The sequence below is a fragment of the Dromiciops gliroides genome, chromosome 2 (assembly GCF_019393635.1).
Source record: "Dromiciops gliroides isolate mDroGli1 chromosome 2, mDroGli1.pri, whole genome shotgun sequence".
Lineage (NCBI taxonomy): Eukaryota > Metazoa > Chordata > Mammalia > Microbiotheria > Microbiotheriidae > Dromiciops > Dromiciops gliroides.
In genome coordinates this window covers 226258895-226280781 of record NC_057862.1, presented here as the reverse complement: position 1 = coordinate 226280781, position 21887 = coordinate 226258895, and positions in this window count along the sequence as shown.

The window sequence follows — 21887 nt, the reverse complement described above, 5'->3', positions numbered from 1 at the left end:
ATGGTGTTCACCTTTTGGTACCTCCATGACTCATATGATCTCTTTTTCTCTCTACATCCCTCTGTCCCCCTGACTGCAGATATTTTAGAAGAAATTATTTTTCAATAAAACACTGTGTAAGATGTTTAACTTAAGAAGCATTAACCATGAAAGGAAAATTAGATGAATATTTCTGGTAAAATAAAAGAATTATACAACCTAATTGTTCAGTGAGTCATTTGTACTGAATATGGTCATTCTGACAGAAGATTCTACTTAACTTAAAACAAAACAAAACACTTTTCTTCTCCTTCCTGAATGGTACATACAATTTTCAAAAATGTTTTTTATGCATTTTGAAAGAGGATCATATTAAATGAAACCATTGTTAATATCTCATTCACTATAAATGTCCATTGTAATGCAGATCCATTTTAAGTACATTTCAATCTTGTTGAGAGGTAGTGTTACATAGGGGGTAGAGAACTGGCCTGAAAGCCAATTCAAATTCTGCCTCTATCAAATATTGACCACAAACCTTTAGGTATATCCCTTCCCCCTTCTATGCTTTAGGCATCTTTCCAAGATAATAAGTTTCAAGGAGTTTTCACCTTGCATTATTGTAGGGAGTCTCCTTACCTGAGAGTTTCATATACTATGGATAACACAGTTTTACTCCTATCTATATCTTTTTTGGAAATATAATTTGTTCAGGTCAGAGAAAATTGTATCACATAAACACACAAAGGCACAAGGATTGAGTTTTGAAAAACTGTCATACCTCATCAACTTAGATATGGAAGGCAATGTCCAAATTTAATATATTAAAGATTAGTTGAAAGGTTCTGCTCAGTAACAGAAATATTGTTGAAAAATGATATTAGTAAACAGTGTATGAATAATAATAATAGCTCATATTTGAGCAGCATTTTCAATTTATAAAGTGTTTTCCTCAAAATTTTCTGAGGTAGATAGAACCAGTATTATTAGCCTAAGTTTAAAGGAAGAAACTGACTTTCAGAAAGTTTGACTGATTTCTTGAAAGACAAAAAGGGCTTAATACTTGGCAAAGGTGGAATTTGAGAAGAACAGCTAGTCTAGCCCATGGTAGCTCATTTTAGATTTAAAGGCTTTTTTTTTTTGTCAGACTAGCTAATGATGCTAAATGTAGCCATGCTTTATTACAGTATGTTTTAACTCACAGAAAGGAAGGCATAAGGTCAAATTTGAGACATGGGAGGCAAGAGAAGAAAGCTTGAGAGCAAAGGGTATATCTGAATGCTTTATATCTACGCTTAGGTATGATGAGCTTAAGGTCACAGCAGGAAGGAGTTTCTCTATAGTCCAATAAAGAAGCTTCCATTAGAACATAACACATCCAAGTTTAATTAAGCTATCATAACTTGTCCTAGTTTCATATGAGGATACCTTGGCTTCTAATTTGTATATCAGGGAAATTATAAATTATTCAAAGCTATAAGGTATGTGTACATGTGCATGTTTGTGTGTGTGTGTGTGTGTGTATGTTTGTAGAGTGACTAGCAGATATTTCTAATTAGATTCTCACTTCTGATGACATGGCAACAGAAATGCTGGAGTGTAACCAGACTCTTTGAACTCTATCAGTAATGAGCTATTGAAATCCCTAGCATGGAAAATTCCAGGATGGATTTTTACCAATATATAGAATTCTACCCCAAACAGTCAGTATAGGGTTACCATCAGGAAACAAGGACATGTCTTAGAAAGATGCAGCCTATTACTTTATAAGTCTTATGAATTTTTAAGAGTAATCCCAAGTCAGAGATATTTTATTCCACTTATCAAAATGACCAATTTTTGTTTTGTAGTTAGGCAAAACAATGATACTTTGGCCTTTGTCCTTCCCATCCAAATGAAAGAATAAGTGGGTTGACATTAAATTATGGATGGACAAGGGTCATAGGCAATACTTACATTTTCACAAAACAGACATGTGATCAGAAATTTTATCTTAAAAATAATTCAATTTTTCAATTAGTAAATATTTATTTTCTCTCTCCCATCCCTCTCCCACTATTATTTGAACAAAAACAAAAGGAAAAAACATAAGCAATCTGTAATTAATATGCATAGTGAAATAAAGCAAATTCCCACATTGGCCATTTCCTAAAGTGTGTCTCATTCTGCATCTTCAGATCATCAGGTCTCTATCAGATGTACAGTAGTATTCTTCATCTTCTGTCCACTGGAATCATGGTTACTGGAATCATAGTTTGTCATTACATTATCAAGGATTGTATGGGGCAGCTAGGTGGTGAAGTAGATAGAACCCTATCCCTGAAGTTGGGAGGATCTGAATTCAAATTTCACCTCAGACACTTACTAGCTTTGTGACCCTGGGCAAGTTACTTAACCCTAATTGCCTTAAACATTTGGGGCCATCTCCAGTCATTCTGATGTATATTTTGCTAGTGGAATCATATGGCTTTGTAGGAGAGAGTGGAGTTGGTGACTTTGCACAGCCCGCTCACACTTAAATTAAATTCACTGTAAGTCATGACATCACTTTGATGTCATGCTCCTCTTAGAGAATGAAGGACAAGCAATATTTTGAATTCTCATATCTTTTGAAGTTGTTGTTCTTTTTCTTTGTACCATAATACTGGGAACTTTCAAATGAGCATAAAATTCATCCTTAAACAATAAGATCATCTATTTTGTCATATTCATCTTCCCCCCAAATGGTAACAACTCATTTTACTTCTGATAATACTCTTGGCTGTGTGTTCCTCTATAAAAAAATGTCAAAGGTCTTCATGAGTTACCTATTTTATCACTTGGTCATATAGAAATGCAAGTTGGGAGTGACATACCATGATGAATGATGTGGTCATAGTCCTTCAAGAGAAAGAGCCCTACATGGTTTCATCAAGACCCCTGAGAAACCAAATGAAATCAATGAGTAAGGTGACTGCACTTCCTGTCCCTGTCAGTAAATTAACATAAATGAATAGGTATAAAGTAATAAGAACTATTGGGGAGGAGGGGAGAGTAGAAGAAATTTTGTCACAAAAAGCCTCTCTGTGATTTTATAGTTTCTAAGGCAGGCAGCAGATGTGGTTATATAGTTAGCTCAGAAGATCTCTTCTAATTCAGTTCTCCATACACTGAAATATTTGGGGAGAGGGAGTTTTGCTGTGGTTCCTTTCAGGCCATTCATTGACACACAGCAGTATGTGGTAAGTGGACTGAGGTCTGTAGTTTTCTTTGTTCTATCTTTGTCTTTTATCCTTTAATTAGAGTTGACTTGATTATATGAATTATACAGTTTATGGAGCCAGCAGCATGTTCTATCCTACTGAGGAAGTCAGACTAGTGGAATAGAAAGAGTATCACATTGGGAATCAGGAAACCTAGTGTGGTATTAAAGTGCACTGGCTTTGGAGCGAGGAAAACTTGGGTGCAAATCCTGCCTTTGATATTTACTAGCTATATGGTCCTAGGCAAGTCACCTAACATCTCTGTGACTGTTTCCTCAAACAAAAGATCTAGAGTTTAGATTCAGTGACCCCTAACATCTCTTTCAGCTCAAAGCCAAGAAACTCTTATCTATATCCTGACTTTGAATCTCTCTACTATGCAAATTTAAACTAGTATCTTAATCTGGGTGGTGTTCAGGACCCACTGTGAAGGGGTATCAAAAGCTCTTTAGGGTCTCTCTGAAATGTTACATTCTATGAGTGACATATTTCTAGTCAAGAGGGACATACACTATGAGAAATGGAGGTCAGGAAAGGAATAAGCATTTATGCAATAGCTACTATGTTCCAGTACCATGCTAAGTATTGTTTCTTACAAATATAATCTCATTTAATCCTCACAACACCCCTGGAAAGTAGATGGTATTCTTATCCTAATTTTACAATTGAGGAAACAGAGGCAAGCAGAGATTAATTGACTAGCCTAGGGTCAAATAATTAGTAAGGGTCAAAACATATTTCCCTGGCCACAATTTTACATTTAATCACAAGAATAAACATGGGAATCTTTTGGTAAAGGGAAAAGGAAAAAGGTAAGAGGAAACTAACTCCTGCCTTCCTTCAGTGATGTCTGACTCTTTGTGATACCATTTGGGGTTTTCTTGGCAAAGATCTTGGAGTGCTTTGCCATTTCCTTCTCCAGCTCATTTTACAGATGAGGAAACTGAGGAAAGCAGAGTTAAGTGACTTGTCCAGGGTCACATGGGAAACAGTCCTATTTATGTCATTGCATATTTCTTCACGATCATATCATATCCCAGATTTGTTGCAGTGAGAAAATGAGGCCTACAGACCTTGGATAAAAAGTTGTCAGCAGTTTAGAGTTGTAGGATAGATTTCATATAGGAAATGCATTAGATCTATTTTTTTAATACTTTTATTTTTAATTTTTTTGCTGGAAATCAGTAATTCCATGAGATACACATATAGAAATAGAACTGTCTGTGACAACTAAATAAGAAATCTTGTTGTTTTTGTTTACAGAGAGTAATAATATGAAATAATGAATCTCAGAAATATGAAGGATACATTAGACTCAACTAGATTAAAAACTGTCTGAATTTCCTGCATTGAATGGCTAAGTATAAATCTCCTGAGATTGTCAGGAGATTGTACAATGGCCAGCACACTGTGGGGCTCTTCTCAAGCCCAAGATTCTGTGGTGATGGTCATTCCAAAATGATACCACAGTTAGAACCTAGGTCCTGATTGGGTTCACTTTCAAAAGTGATTCAACTATGTAAATCATCTAATACAAAGTCCGACTGGAATCTTGCTGATTTTATTGGAAGATTAGCTATATCTAAGTTTTATCCAAAAAGTAATAGAAATGTGAAAATATTTCCATGTAATAAAATTTAAAGAAGGAAATTAGAATTGGAAGAGAAATTAGAATTAATCAAGCAGATCCCAGTGGAATAATTTGGGAAATGATGTCATCTAAAGATGACAGATTTGTCTCAACTCTGAAAGGTTAGAAGGAGCTTTTCATTCTCCTCTGAACCTAGAAGAATTCAGTTACCAGTAAACTTCTCACAGGAGTTAGGTAAAAATGGGTTTTAATTTTCAAGAATCCATATAAAATAGATCTGTTTAAACATTATAATTAAAAACAAGAACAACAACAAAAAGTATACTTAAGGTTTCTGATTCATAGTTTACCAGACATAGGGACAGTTAGGTGGCATAGTGGATAGAGCACTGACCCTGAGTTCAAATCAGACCTCAGATATGTACTAGCTGTGTGACCCTGGGTAAGTTGATTGTCTTAAATATCTGGGACCATCTCCAGTCATCCTGATATATATCTTGCCACTGGAACCAGATGGCTCTGGAAGAGAGAGTGAGGTTAGTCACCCTGCACAGTTCTTCCCCACTTAAATTCAATTCCGTGTAAGTCATGACATCACCTTGATGTCACAGTCTTTTTCTAGAACAAAGAACAAACAACAACCACCAGACATGGGAATTAACTTTATAACTAACTTATTAAAAATTAAACATATGTTTGGTTAATTAATTAATAGCTCCTTGACTAATAAAAGTTAAAGCCAATTTCCCTGTTTGTATCTAATTTATCAAAAAATAATACCATTATTAATAATAACAACCCTATTTTATAGATGAAAAAATGCATGATCGTAGTTGTTAAACTACAGTTTTCAAAATGGCCACAATAAATTCTTATTTAAATTTTTTATCTCCCTCAGAACCTAGATTACAGCTCTTCATATAATGAGAACTTAATGCCTTTTCTGTTGAATTGAATTGTATTAAGTTGCCCAAGGTCACAAAGATAGGAATGAGTTAGTCTTAATACATAGTTCTTCTAACTGACAGTCCTTTGCTCTGTTAAGTAACTGCATCCTGTTTCCTCTGATTCACTTAATGATTTTTGTCTATCTTCTTCCACAAAGACTAACGTGAGACTTTATTGCTTCCTCACAGAAGGGTAGGCTTAATATAGATGTCCATACATGTGTAAATTATATAGGTATTGATGTTTACATATATAGAGACAGGTAGATATAATGTATAGATTAGATGTAGCTGAAAAGATATAGATTACTATATCTGTATAGATATAGGTATATATGTATATATGATATAGTTATAAATGTATACAGATATAGCTGTACATAGATTTATATATACACACATCTATACATATATACACATACACATACATATACTTATGCATATATACTTGCACATACACACATAGACATAGATTAGAGAAAAAGAGAAAGAGATAGAGACAAAGGTATAGCTATATACACAGAAATATGTATGTAAATAGGGTACAGATAGAGGCATCTAGGTCACTCAATGGATAATAATGTTGGGCTTGGACTCATGAAGATATGAGTTCAAATCCATCCTCAGACACTTACTAGCTGTGTTAACCTGGGTAAGTAATTTAACCTCTATTTGTCTTAATCTACTGAAGAAGGAAATGGCCAACCACTGCAGTATCTTTGCTAAGAAAATCCCATGGACAATATAGGTGTGTTATGTTACGCAAAGTCACAAAAAGCTGGATACAATTGAATGACTAAATAATAAGAACAATGGGTATAAATAGAGATATAGAAACAGGTACCATATAGCTTGATAGATATAAGTATAGAAATAGTGACATAGCTATAAATATAACTGTATAGAAATTGGTATGAATCTACATTTAGATATATCTATAGATAACAATATAAATAATATATTTTAACATAGACTTAAGTAAATGTTACTCTTAATAATTATTATTATTTATTTTTGATAGACTAATAGGAACTAGGTCTGAGATTTCATTGATATAAAGAATTCCCAGATATGCAAATATATCTATAATCCATGCTGGGATCTGCATTTAAATTTAAAATGTGAGTGAATTTCTCAAAACACTGAGAGATTAAGTGATTTACCAAAAATCACCCCGTCAGTCCATGTAAAAGGTGGATCTCAAAATTACGTCTTATTTGCTCCAAAATTAACTTTCTACCTATTCATTTTTCCATGAAACCTCTGATTTAGTAGAAACATTCTATAAATGTAAATTCATTTATAATATTAGAACTCAAGAATTTGAATATAAGGAAAGGAAAAAAAGTAATTTGTTATATGACTTTCACTACCCTATTATTCAGTAATATTTTACTTAATTTTTTATATTTAAAATTTTATTTTCCCCAATTACATGTAAAAACAAGTTTAATACAAATTATTAAAATTTGTATTCCAAATTCTCTTAATCCCTCCCTCCCAAACCCATCCCCCTTAAGAACACAAGTAATTCACTATATGTTATTCATGTGTAGTCAAGCAAAACATTTCCATGAAGTCAGGTTGTGAAAGAAAACACACACACACACACACACACACACACACGCGCGCGCGCATGCGCACGCGCAACTTAAGAAAAAGAAACTAAAAAAAAATATGCTTCAATCTGTATTCAGACACAATTAGTTCTTGCTTTGGAGATGAATCACATTTCTTAGAAGTCCTTCAGAGTTGTCTTGGATCATTGCATTGCTGAGAATAGTCAAGCAATTCATAGCTGATGATTTTGAAACATTGCTGTTATTTGTATACAGGATTTTTCACTTTGCATAAGCTCATGCAAGCATTTCCAAGTTTTTCTGAGAGCATCCTGCTCAACACACAATAGTGCACAATAGTGTTCCATCACAATCTCATCCCACAATTTGTTTGGCAATTCCCCAATTGATGAACATCTTAATTTTGATTTCTTTTTTAATCTCTTTTTCAATACTGACCTAGTAGTGTTATTATCAGGTCAGAGAGTATGCGTGGTTATATAGCCTTTTAGCAATAGTTCCAAGTTGCTCTACAGAATGTTTGAATTAGTTTAGAATTCTACCAACAGTGAATTAATGTCTCATTTTCCACATATCCCCTACATTTGTCATTTTCCTCTGCTATCTGATTATCCAATCTAATAGGCATGAGGTAGTGCCCCAGAATTGTTTTAACTTGCATCTTTCTAATCAATAGTGATTTAAAGCATTTTTTCCCCATAGGGCTATAGAAATCTTTGATTATTTCATCTGAAAACTGCTCATATATTTTGATCATTTATCAATTGGGGAATGGCTCTTATTTTATTTTATTTTTTCACATTGTAGTATTTCTTTTGCATGCATGTAAAAACAAATTTTAACATCAATTTTTAAAACTTTGTGTTCCAAATTCTGTTCCTCCCTCCCTCCACACCACACTTAAGAACTCAAGCAATTCAATAAGTGGTACAGGTGTATTTATGCAAAAAAATTCCACATCTGTCAAGTTGTGAAAGAAAACAGGCAAAAAAAAATACCTTAGAAAAAGGAATTAGCAAAAAAAAATTATGCTTCAATCTGTATTCGGATATCAACAGTTCTTTCTCTGTAGATGGGTTTCATTTTTCATAAGTCTTTCAGAGTTGTCTTGGATCATTGTACCGCTGAAAATAACTAAGTCATTCACAGCAGATCATCTTACAATATTGTTGTTATTTTGTATACAGTACATTTCACTTTGCTTCAGCTCATGTAAGTCTTTCCAGGTCTTTCTGATAGCATCTTGCTCATCATTTTGAATAGTAAACTACATTTATAAAGTACTTTAATGAGAAATTTCCTTATAATAAACTCATGATGTTGATTATTACAATAACAATAGATAACATTTATATAGTACCTTGTACCTGACAAAGAATTTTTTTCACAATACCTCAGCAAAGTAAGTCCCATATGTTTTATCATCATAATCAGCATCATCCTCAACATCCTCCTCCTCCTTTTCTTCCTCCTCCTTCTGCTCATCATCATCTTACATTGCTCTTACCTCTGCTTCAAATTTTTTCACAGTTATGATTGATAACTGTTTCCCTCCATTGTATTCCCTCCTCACATTTATTCTATTTTCTATCTTCTTTTACCCTATCCTTCCTCAAAATTGTCTTGCTTCTTACTGCCCCCTTCCTTAATCTGTCCTCTCTTCTTTCAACACCCCCCCCTTATCTCCTTCCCCTCCTACTCTTCTGCAGGGTAAGATAGACTAATATACCCACTTGAGTGTGTATATTATTCTGCCTTTTTAGCCACTTTTGATGAGAGTAAGGCTCACTCATTCCTTTGTACCTCACCCATCTTCCTCTCCACTCCATAAGCTTTTTCCTGCCTCTTTTATGTGAAACACTTTACCCCATTGCACCTCTCCCTGTCCCTTTGTCCTAGTGCATTCCTTTCACCCATTAATTTTCTTTTTTAATATATCATCCCGTCATATTCAACTCACATATCTGCTCTCTGTCTTAATATACTCCATTCAGCTGTCCAAATAATGAGTAAGTTCTTATGAGTTACATATATTATCTTATCATGTAGGAATGTAAACAGTTAAAACATTTTAATATCTCTTATGCCTTCTCTTCCCTGTTAACTTTTTTATGTTTCTCTAGGGTTTTGTATTTGAAAGTCAAATTTTCTATTCAACTCAGGTCTCTTCATCATGAATACCTGAAAGTATTTCATTGAATTCCCATTTTTCTCCTGAAATATTATGCTGGTAGGTGATTCTTGGTTGTAATCCCAGTTACTTTGCCCTCTGGAATATCATATCCTAATCCCTCCAATCCTTTAATATAGAAGCTGCTAAATCTTGGGTTATCCTGACTGTGTCTCCTCAGTACTTGAATTTTTTTTTCTTTATGGCTGCTGGCAATATTTTCTCCTTGACCTGGGATTTCTGGAATTTGTCTATACTATTCTTGGAGGTTTTCATTTTGGGATTTCTTTCAGGAAGTCATTGGTTGATTCTTTAAATTTCTATTTTACATTTTGGTTCTAGACTATCAAGGCAATTTTCACTGACAATTTCTTGGAAGATTATGTCTAAGGTCTTTTTTTGGTCATGGTTTTCAAGTAGTCTTAAAATTTTCAAGTTATCTCTCCTTGATCTATTTTCCAAGTCAGCTGTTTTTCCAAGGAAATATTTCACATTGCCCTCTATTTTTTTTATTCATTTGGTTTTGCTTTATTGTGTCTTGATTTATCATAAAGTTTTCATTTTAGGATCACTTTTAGGAGGTGATCAGTGGATGCTTTCAATTTTTATTTTAACATTTGGTTCTAGAATATCTGGACAATTTTTCCTGAAAATTTCTTGGAAGATGATGTCTAGGCTTTTTTTTTTTTTTTTGATCATGGCTTTCAAGTTGTCCAATGCTTTTCAAATTATCTCTCCTAGATCTATTTTCCAAATCAGTTGTTTTTCCAATGAGATATTTCACATTGCCTTTTATTTTTAATTTTTTCTGCTTTTGCTTTATTGTTTCTTGATTTGTTCAATCATAATTTTTAAGTAGTTGCTTTCTTCAGAGAGCTGTTGTACGTTCTTTTCTATTTGGGCAATTTGGCTTTTCATGTTGTTCTTTTCCTCACTGGCTTTTTGTACCTCTTTTACCATTTAGCTTAATCTGTTTTTTAAGGTTTTATTTTTTTCATTATGTTTTTTATCCTGTGTTTCCTTTGCCAAGTTGTTGATGTTTTTCCAGGATTTTCTTGTATCACTCTCATTTCTCTTTCAATTTTTTCCTCTACTTCTCTTACATTATTTTCAAAGTCCATTTAAGTCCTTCTATAGCCTGAGACCACGTCCTCTTTTTCTTGGAAGCTTTGGATGTAGGAGTTTTGACTTTGTTATCATCTTCTGAAGGTATATTTTGATCTTCCTTATCACTGTAGAAATTTTCTAGGGTTGGCATTTTTTTCTGTGTGTTCATTTCCCCAGCCTATTCCTTGACTTTTTTTTTTTTTGTGGGGCAATGGAGGTTAAGTGACTTGCCCAGGGTCACACAGCTAGTAAGTATCAAGTGTCTGAGGCTGGATTTGAACTGAGGTACTCCTGAATCCAGGCCCGGTGCTTTATCCACTGTGCCAACTAGCTGCCCCCTATTCCTTGACTTTTAACTCTTTGTTAAAGTGGGGCATGGTTTTCACAGTGGAGGGTGCACTGTCCCAAGGTTGAGGGGGGTTGTGTAGCTGTATTCAGATATGCTTCTTGGAATTTTCAAGTTTTTTTGTTCTTGCACTGTGGTATGTGTTAAGGAAAGATATATTTATTACTCTTCTGACCTGTGCTCTGGTGTGCAAACAACCACAGACTTAATTTTTTGCTCTGGAACTATGAGGGGCTTCCTCTTCTACTGTGGCTTCAAGCTCTTGTGTACTTGTGCTCCTCCCCCAACTAGGACTGCCACCCAAGATGGTGACCTGGACTGTCTGTGGGCTGAATACCAGAAATAATTGTTACTGCTGCCAATTCAGAGAAGCCCCAGGCCTGCTTCTTATTTGCTGTGACTGGTACTGGGTTTGTGCTGGCAGGGACTGTGGTGAGATGTGCTCAACTCTCCCCCACTACAATATACCTTTCCTGCCAACCTTCTAAGTTGCCATTGGCTGAAAAATGATTTCACCCTATTTTTTGTTTTGTTTTGTTTGTTTGTTTGTTTGTTTGTTTTTATGGGTTCTGCTGCTCCAGAAATAGTTTTAAGGCATTATATGAAGGAATTTGGATAGGTGTTGGGGAAATCTCAAGCAAGTCACTGCCTTTCCTCTGACATCTTGGCTCTGCCCAGTTCACTAATATTTTAGTTATATCTCTGTTAAATTGCCCTGGATCAATTTTTCATACATACTTTTAAAAAATTACAGTAGATAGGTACTGTCCATATTATATTCTCATCATCTAAATTGACCTTTACAGATTTTTCTTCCTTATTGAAATTTTTTCTTTCTGTCTTCAAAATTTCATTTTTGATAATTCTGCAATCCTCCTATGTAGAATTTAGTTCATTGGATGCTACCAATTTTTAACTATTGAGGATATTCAAAAGTCTGGAATGCTATGAAAGCTTTACTTGATGATCATATTTTAGAAGTGAAGGTAGGTGTAATAGTCCAGTTGAAAATGGCTGCTTTTGAAAGTAGATTAACATCTTACTCTCTGATCTCTCAACTCACTACTAATTCCACTTAAAGGGATAATTAACCAATTACTGCAATTCAAATTATTCTAAACCACTTCTGAAAGCTACACACCAAACTCCACTCAGGGTCCCAGATTTTAAACTTACAACACTGAATTGCTGACTAATTTTAGAGGTGCTATTCAAGGAAGAAGTTCCAAATGCACTCAGCTAATCCCCTAGCCATGGACAAGAAACCAACAGCTGGTTATAGTGCTTAAGAAGACATATCCCCCAGGCTGAGTATCATCTCAAAAACAATTTTGAAGGTACCAGCACCATTCATTTTTTGTAATATCTTGAGTTCCTGATCAACTAGGTACTGTTAAATTCTTTGCCTTTGCCTCTCATTTAAGTTATGTTTATCCCTTTGGCCATGATAAATGGTTCAAAAGGATTGTTTCTCCATTTTAACAATCATGGCTTCACTTTCTCATTTATTATTACATCCAAACAGACCAATCAGAAAGTGATTGAAATTCCTGTCTGTGATCCAAAGGCACTAAACCAGATGTTTCAACTCTGCCATTGCCAGGATTGAACATCTTTTTATGATCAATTGTCAACTCTGACAATTGAGAAATCACTAATATTTAGATAGGAAAATGCAACTAACTTGACTGCAGTCAATTTCTAGCATCATTCTCAAATTTGCAGTTACTCTGAGTTCAAGAAGAAAATCACTTGAGGCTTTCCTTAAAACAGGTGCTGGTGTCAGAGTCTACTTTCTTGTTTCAAATAATATCCTCCTTGAATTGTTATTGAAATTAAGTATCATGTATGTGAAAGAACAGCTTGACTCATGGGATTCAGAGGTTCTGAAAGATTCCACAGATTTCTCAGGCGTTCAGAGGATTATAAGAAACAAGCATGACTTTACTAAGCCATGTTTGTCTCTATGGAAGTTTGGGATAGCAAAAAGAACCACAAATACACACACACACACACACACACACATTATATATATAATGTGTGTGTGTATATATATGTATGTGTGTGTATATATGTATGTATGTGTGTGTGTATATGTATATGTAAAAGATTAATTTATGTGATGCAACTCAGGCTAAATCCTTTCCCATTAACTTCAAAAAATGTAAAAACAACATTGCTGGGGCAGCTAGGTGGTGCAGTGGATAGAGCACTGGCCCTGGAGTCAGGAGGACCTGAGTTCAAATTCGGCCTCAGACACTTGACACATATTAACAGTGTGACCCTAGTAAAGTCACAACCCTGACTGCCTCACCAAATATAAAACAAACCCCAAAACAAAATGAACAAAAAAACCCACATTGCTTTTGGTTTATTTCTGTTTTGTTAATTGAAAAAATATTTTCTTAGTGTTTTTTTTTTCATCATGAAAAGGATTCACATTTAAAACCACTGTTGTTCAATTTCTATCTTATCCATTTGAAATGGACTGGCAGGCTTTCATTTGCTGTGTAAGATATTTAGAAGGTATTGGGTTCACAGAGCCATCTTTCAGCTAATGTAGTCATTAGATCACTTTGTTGGAGTCTTGGAACATGTGTTCAAATCTCAGTTTTTCCATTTACTTTATTTGTCCTTATTCAAATCATATCATCTCTCTGTGCCTCATTTCTAAAATGATCTTTATATCTGGCATCCCTTCCAGTAGTGTGAAACCTCTGAAACTTAATAATTTCTTAACCTTTCACAGGCCTATCATAATCTAAAATCCCTCTCCAAAATGTGTATTTTAAACTATTATCTTTCAGCAAAATTGTAACGACATTAGTCACAGACACGGGCTGCTAGGTGGCACAGTAGATAAAGTGAAAAGATTGAAGTAAGGAAGACTCAACTTCATAGGTTCAAATGTGACCTCAGACACTTAGTAGCTGTTGGGCAAGTCACGCAACCATGTTTGCCTCAGTTCTTCATCTGTAAAATAAATAAATAAACAAATAAACAAATAAATAAATAAATAAGAGACAGAAAGAGAATGACAGAGGCAGAGACAGAGAGAGAGAGACAGAGAGAGATAGAGAGACAGAGACAGAGAAAGAGAAAGAGGACTGTAGAAGGAAATGGCAAACTACTTTATGTTCTTTACCAACAAAATCCTAAATGGAGTCATGAAGAGTTGGTCACTACTGAAAGGACCAAAGAACCACAAAAACAACAGTCACAGATAAAGATATAATTTAGGATTCTGACTTCAGAATCCTGAACAGAAATTGCTAGCTAGGTACATTGAACATACACATGAATATGCATTTATTCATTTATGATGGTTCATTTAGCTTATTCAAATGAAAGACAGTTTGTTTTTGTCCCTAGATTTTGTATTTCTGTGCATGTATTCAGTGTAAGCAGAAAAAAAAATGCTGTCAGGGATACAGAAATTTGAGTGAGAACAGAGATAAATATTTTGATGAGATATGAAAGTCAGTTTTAGCAATTCAGTTAAGCAACTACTGAAAAAAAAAGGCAATGGAAGTGGAATATGGTACTATATTCAGAATTATTTCTCAAAACTAAACTCAAACTGGGAGTACGGCTTCTTTGACATCATGTATAGCTGTTGGCTTTATGTTGAGAATTGGTTAATAAATCAGTTACAATTGGAGATGTATCTGTGCATAGAATAGAAAATGTGAACTAAAAATCCCATTTTAACCCCTAGTTTACTCTTATGACATTAATAATAAAAAGTATAATGTCAGTTCCACATGACAAACTTTCAAATACTTGAAGATAGTTACCATGTCCCCTCTAAATCTTCACTTCTCTTGGTTAAACATATCCAGTTTCTTCAACCATTACTTTTATGACAGGATTTTGAACTCTTTTGTCATCTTAATTGAGTTGTGGAATTGCTCCAGTTTGTGAATATAAAATGTCAATTTTGTTGATGACAGAAAGCCAAAAGAGGTATATTATAAATTCAATGACAGAATCTGTATTAAAAGAAAAAAAATGTACTAATGCCAACAATATTAAGTTGAATAGAATAAAGATAAATCCCACATCTAAGTTAAAAACAATATAAATACACCAATACTGAATGTAGAAAACTTGATTTGACAGAAGTTCATATGTAACCCATCTTGATATTTTGACTGATAAAGAACTCAATAGTGTCTTTTTGTTACTGTAAGTTAAACAAAGACCAATAATTAATGTTTTTTAAAAGCATCTAGTATAATGTAAGACTGAATTAATAGAAATATAGTGTAAGGGCTAAAATTCTAGCTATACTGTCTAAAATATCTAAATGAGTGGTCGACAATAAATTATAAACTTTAGCAAGAGTTAGACTTTTAAGCATTTATTAAGGAGAATAAGAATTTGGGGAAGAGAAAGAAAAAGGCCTAGATTCATCTATCTATTAAAGGGAGAAAGCATTTCTAGCTCTGCTCTCTGCCAGCATCCACCCGAACGAGAGTGAGTCAGATCGCCAGCCTCCCCCTTCCTCCTCCCACACACCAACATCTCTTCCAGATGCCAAAGAAAGCCACGTGGTCCTACCCTCAGAGGCCCTCTCCTCATGGCAGAGCTTTTCTACAGTAAGTCTCCAACAGGTGGCATAATTCCAATCATTACAATAGAAAGAATTAATTTTATTTCATATTTGTTAGTCTAACCCTGAAGCATTGTATCCTTTGCTAGGGGTTACAAATAAAGGGTAATTTTTACAAACTAAAATGAATTCAGAATCAAGTAGTCAAGATGTTGGAACCTAATAAATTCATGTCATGTGATGAAGAACTGTCAAAACTGTAGATAAGGGGACTTAAAGTAAGCATCATCATTATACCTTGGAATATGAAAGGACGTGGATAGCATAGAGAATGTCCAGAAGAGGGCAATCATGATGGTGAAAGGTCTTGAGGTTATGATATATGAGCATCATTAAAAAAAATTATATATTTTTGATGTTACATGTAAAGATAGTTCTCAACTTTTGTTTATACAAGCTTTCCAACTTCAGATCTTTCTCCTTCCCTACCTTCCCTCCCCCCTCCCCTAGACAGCAGGCAATCCAATATAGGTTTATATATATATATATATATATATATATATATATATATATATATAACATTAAACATATTTCTGCGTTAATCATACCACAAGAGAAAAATCAGAGCAATGAGGAAAAACCTCAAAATAGAAAAACAAAAGAAATAGTATGATTCATTCAGCATCTATATTCTGCAGTTCTTTTTTCCTTTTTTTTCCCTGGATTTGGAGATCCTCCTCCATCATGAGTTCCCTGGAGCCCTTCTGTATCATTGCATTGGTGAGAAGAATATAGTTCATCACAGTAGGTCAACACACAATGTTGATAATACTGTGTACAATGTTCTTCTGCTTCTGCTCATCTTACTCATCATCAGTCCACGCAAGACCCTCCAGGTTTCTCTTAACTCCTCCTGTTCATTGTTTCTTATAGCACAATAGTATTCCATTACATTCATACACCAAAACCTGTCCAGCCATTCCCCAATTGATGGGCATCCCCTCAACTTCCAATTCCTTGCCACATCATAGAGAGCAGCTATAAATACCTTTGTGCATGGGGGTCCTTTTCCCCTTTCCATGATCTCTTTGGGAAAAGACCCAAAAGTGTTATTTCTGGGTCAAAGGGTATGCACAGCTTCACAACCCTTTGGGCATAATTCCAAATTGCTCTCCAGAATGGTTGGATCAGTTCAAAGCTCCACCAACAATGCATTAGTGTTCCAATTTTTCCACAGCTTCTCCAACAATTATTATTTTCATTTTTTGTCATTTTATCCAATCTAATAGGTATCAGGTGGTACCTCAGAGTTGTTTTAATTTGCATCTCCCTGATCATTAGAAATTTAGAGCATTTTTTCATATGGGAATAGATAGCTTTGGTTTCTTCATCAGAAAACTGTCTGTTCATATCCTTTGACCATTTCTCAGTTGGGGAATGACTTGGATTCTTATGAATTTGATTTAGTTCCCTATATATTTTAGAAATGAGGCCTTTATCAGAAGTACTGGGCTCAAAAATTTTTTCCCAGCTTTCTGCCTCCCTTCTAATTTTGAATGCATTGCTTCTGTTTGTACAAAAAGTTTTTAATTTAATGTAATCAAAATCATCCATTTTGCATTTTATAATATTCTCTATCTCTTGTTTGGTCATAAAATGTTTTCCTTTCCAAAGATCTGAAAGGTAGACTATTCTTTTCTCTCCTAATTTTCCTATGGTATCACCTCTTATGTCTAAATCATGTATCCATTTTGACCTTATTTTAGTATAAGGTGTCAGATGTTGGTCTATGCCTAATTTCTGCCATACTATCTTCCAGTTTTCCCAGCAGTTTTTGTCAAATACTGAGTTCCCATCCCAGTAGCTGGAGTCTTTGGGTTTATCAAACACTACATTACTAGTGTCATTTACTACTGTGTTTTCTTTGCTTAGCCTATTCCATTGATCCTCCACTCTATTTCTTAGCCAGTACCAGATAGTTTTGATGACTGCTGCTTTGGAGTAAAGCTCCATATTTTGTATCACTAACCCAACTCCCTGTGCATTTTTTTCATTATTTCCCTTGATATTCTTGATTGTTTTTGTTTTTCCAGATGAATTTTGTTATTATTTTTTCTAGCTCTATAAAATAATTTTTAGGTAGTCTGATTGGGATGGCACTGAATAAGTCAATTAATTTAAGTAGTATTGTCATTTTTATTATATTAGCTCTGCCTATCCATGAGCAAATGATATCTTTCCAATTATTGAGATCTGATTTGATTTGTGTGAAGAGTATTTGGTAATTTTGTTCAGAGTTCCTGGGTTTATCTTGGCAAATAGACTCCCAGGTATTTTATGTTATCTACCATTACTTTAAATGGAATTTCTCTTTCTATCTCTTGCTGCTGGACTTTGTTGGTGATGTATAGAAATGCTGATGATTTATGTGGATTTTTTTTATATCCTGCTACTTTGCTAAAGTTGTCAATTGTTTCAAGTAATTTTTGAGTTGATTCTCCAGGATTCTTTAAATATATTTAAATATACCATCTGCAAATATAATATCTGCAAAGAGTGATAGTTTTGTTTCCTCCTTGCCTATTCTAATTCCTTTAATTCCTTTCTCTTCTCTGATTGCTAAAGCTAACATTTCTAGTACAATATTAAATAATAGGGGTGATAACAGACATCCCTGTTTCACCCCTGATCTTATTGGGAAGGCCTCTCATTTATCTCCATTGCATATAATGCTTGCTGATGGTTTTAGGTACATACTGTTTATTATTTTACAGAAAGCTTCACCTATTCCTAAACTCTCTAGTTTTTTTTTTTTATTAGGAATGGGTACTGTATTTTGTCAAAAGCTTTCTCTGCATCTATTGAGATAATCTTATGATTATAATTATGATTTTGGTTGGTTTTCTTATTGATGTGGTTGATTATGTTAATAGTTTTCCTAATGTTGAACCAGCCCTGCATTCCTGGAATAAATCCCACGTGGTCATAGTGTATTATCCTGGTGATCACTTGCTGCAATCTCCTTGCTAATATCTTATTTAAGATTTTAGCATCAATATTCATCAGGGAAATTGCTCTATCATTTTCTTTCTGTTTTTGCTTTGCCTGATTTTGGTATCACCACCATATTTTATCATAAAATGAATTTGGTGGAACTCCTTTAAATATTTTTCCAAATAATTTGCATAATATTGGAATTAATTGTTCTTTAAATGTTTGGTAAAATTCACCTGTAAACCCATCTGGCCCTGGGAATTTTTTCTTAGGGAGTTCATTAATGGCTTGGTCAATTTCTTTTTCTAATATGGGCTTATTTAAGGATTTTATTTCTTCTTCTTTTAACCTGAGCACTTTGTATTTTTGTAAATATTCATCTGTGTCATTGAGGTTGTCAAATTTATTGGCATACAGTTGGGCAAAGTAATTCCTAATTATTGATTTAATTTCCATTTCATTGGTGGTAACATCACCCTTTTCATTTTTGATACTGGTAATTTGGTTTTCTTCTTTTTTTTAAATCAAATTAACCAATATTTTATCAATTTATTGTTTTTTTCATATAACCAGCTCTTACTTTTATTGATTAATTCTATAGTTTTCTAGCTTTCAATCTTGTTAATTTCTCCTTTAATTTTCAGGATCTCTAATTTAGTGTCTAATTGGGGATTTCTAATTTGTTCTTTTTCTAGCTTTTTAAGTTGCATGCCCAATTCATTAATCTCCTCTTCCTCTTTTTTTTATTCATGTAAGCATTTAGAGCTATAAATTTTCCCCTAAGCACTACTTTGGCTGCATCCCATAGATTTTGGTATGTTGTCTCATTATTGTCATTATCCTGGATATAGTTATTGATTGTTTCTATGATTCGTTGTTTGGCACATTCATTCTTTAGAATGAAATTATTTAGTTTCCAATTGATTTTCCTTCTACTTTTCCCTGGCTCTTTCTTATATGTAATTTTTATTGCATCATGATCTGAGAAGGATGCATTTACTATTTCTGCCTTTCTACCTTTCTACCTTTGACTATGATGTTTTTGTGCCCCAATACATGGTCAATTTTTGAAAACGTGCCATGTACTGCTGAGAAAAAAGGTATATTCCTTTCTATCCCCATTCAATTTTATCCAGAAATCTATCATGTCTAACTTTTCTTGTAATCCATTCACTCTTTCACTTCTTCCTTATTTATTTTGTGGCGAGATTTATCTAATTCTGAGAGGGGGAGATTCAGTCCCCCACTAGTATAGTATTACTGTCTAATTCCTCTTGTAACTCCTTTAACTTCTCTTCTAAGAATTTGGATGCTATATCACTTGGTGCATACATATTTAATATTGATATTACTTCATTATCTATAGTAACTTTTAGCAAGATATAGTTTCCTTCCTTATCTCTTTTAATGAGAGCTATTTTTGTTTGCACTTTGTCTGAGAAAAGGAATGTTACCCCTGCTTTTTTTACTTCAGCTGAAGCATAATATATTCTGCTCCAGCCTTTTACCTTTACTCTGTGTGTATCTCTCTGCTTCAAATGTGTTTCTTCTAAACAGCATATTATAGGATTCTGGTTTTTAATCCACTCTGCAATTTGCTTCCATTTTATAATAGAGTTCATCCCATTCACATTCACAGTTATTATTACTAACTGTCTATTCCCCTCCATTCTATTTACCCCCTTTATACTTTTTCCCCCTTCTTTCACCCTATTCCTCCTCACCAACATTTTGCTTCTTAACCCTGCCTCCCCCAATCTGCCCTCCCTTTTTATCACCCCCTTCCATTTTCTTTACCCTTTTCTCCCTTGCTTTTGTCCTCTCTTCTATAAGTCTGCCCCTTTCCCTTCCTGTTTTGCTTCCCTAAAGAATGAGCTAAGTTTCTTTATCCCAATGAACATATATGCTATTCCCTCTTTGAATCAAATCTAATGAGAGTAGGGTTGAAACAATGTTGACCCTCCCCCCCCTTTCTTTCCCTCTATTGTAATATACCTCTAGTGAAAATCAAATCAGGGCAGTTATAAGGAGTTATTTTTCCCAATTATATGCCAATAAATTTAACAATTTTAGTGAAATGGAAGAATATTTACTAAAATATAAACCACCTAGTTTAGATTAAAGAAAAGATATAGAATATCTAAATCAATTTATTTTAGAAAAATAAGTTGAACAAGCTATAAATGAGTTTCCTAAAGGGAAAAAAACAAAAGCATCAAGACTAAATGGATTTACAAGTGAATTCTAACAAATTTGTCAAGATTGACTTTTTCCAATATTAAGTAAGTTATTTGGAATAGTAGGGAAAGAAGGAGTGCTAACAAAGTTCCTTTTATGAAATGGATATGATACATATACCATAAATTAGGAAGAGTGAGAAAAAAAGAAAGAAAATTATAGATCAATTTCATTAATGGATATGATTGAAAAAAAAATCCTAAATAAACTACTAGGCAGGAACCATAAGAGTATCTTACAAATATTTCATATTATGACTAAATGGGATTTATACCAGGAATGCAGAGATGGTTTAACATAAGGAAAAATATTCACATGTTTGATTATATCAGTAAAAATGTAACAAAAATCATGACTTTAAATATATGCAGAAAAATATTTTAATAAAATACAACACTCATTCATATTAAAAACACTTGAAATGATAGAGATAAATTTAGCTTTCCTTGGCATGCCAAGGAGCATCTACATAAAACCATCAACAGGCCTTAAAAACCTTCTCAATAAGATCATGAGTTAAGCAAGGATTCCCGTTATCACATTATTATTCGAAATTTTGTTAGAAATACTGGCAATAGTAATAAGAGAAGAAAGAGGAATCAGAATTGACCATTAGTTAATAAAAAAAATCTCTTTTTTTCCAGAAGATGTAAGGATAATACTTGGAAAATTCTAAAGAATCAACTAAAAAGTTACTTGAAATAATGTTTTTAGCAAAGCAGCGAGATATAAAATAAACCTACATAAATCGTCTACATTTATATATATCAATAACAAAAACTTTCAAGAAGAGATAGTAAGAGATATTATATTTCAAATAATTGTAGATACTATAAAATGCCTGTGAGTATACTTACCAAAACAAACCCAGAAACTATATGAACATAATCATAAAACACTTTTGATACAAATAAAATCAGATTTAAGCTAATTGTTCATGACTAGATGGAATCAATATAATACAAATGACATTTTTACTTAAACTAATGTAATTTTTAAATACATCTCAAGTTCAGTAATTTACATTTGCTAATACCACCCCCCCCAATTTACTAGCTAGAAAAAATAATAACAAAGTTCATTTGTAAGAAGACAAATTCATGGCTATAGATGAAATTAATGAAAACAATGTAAACTA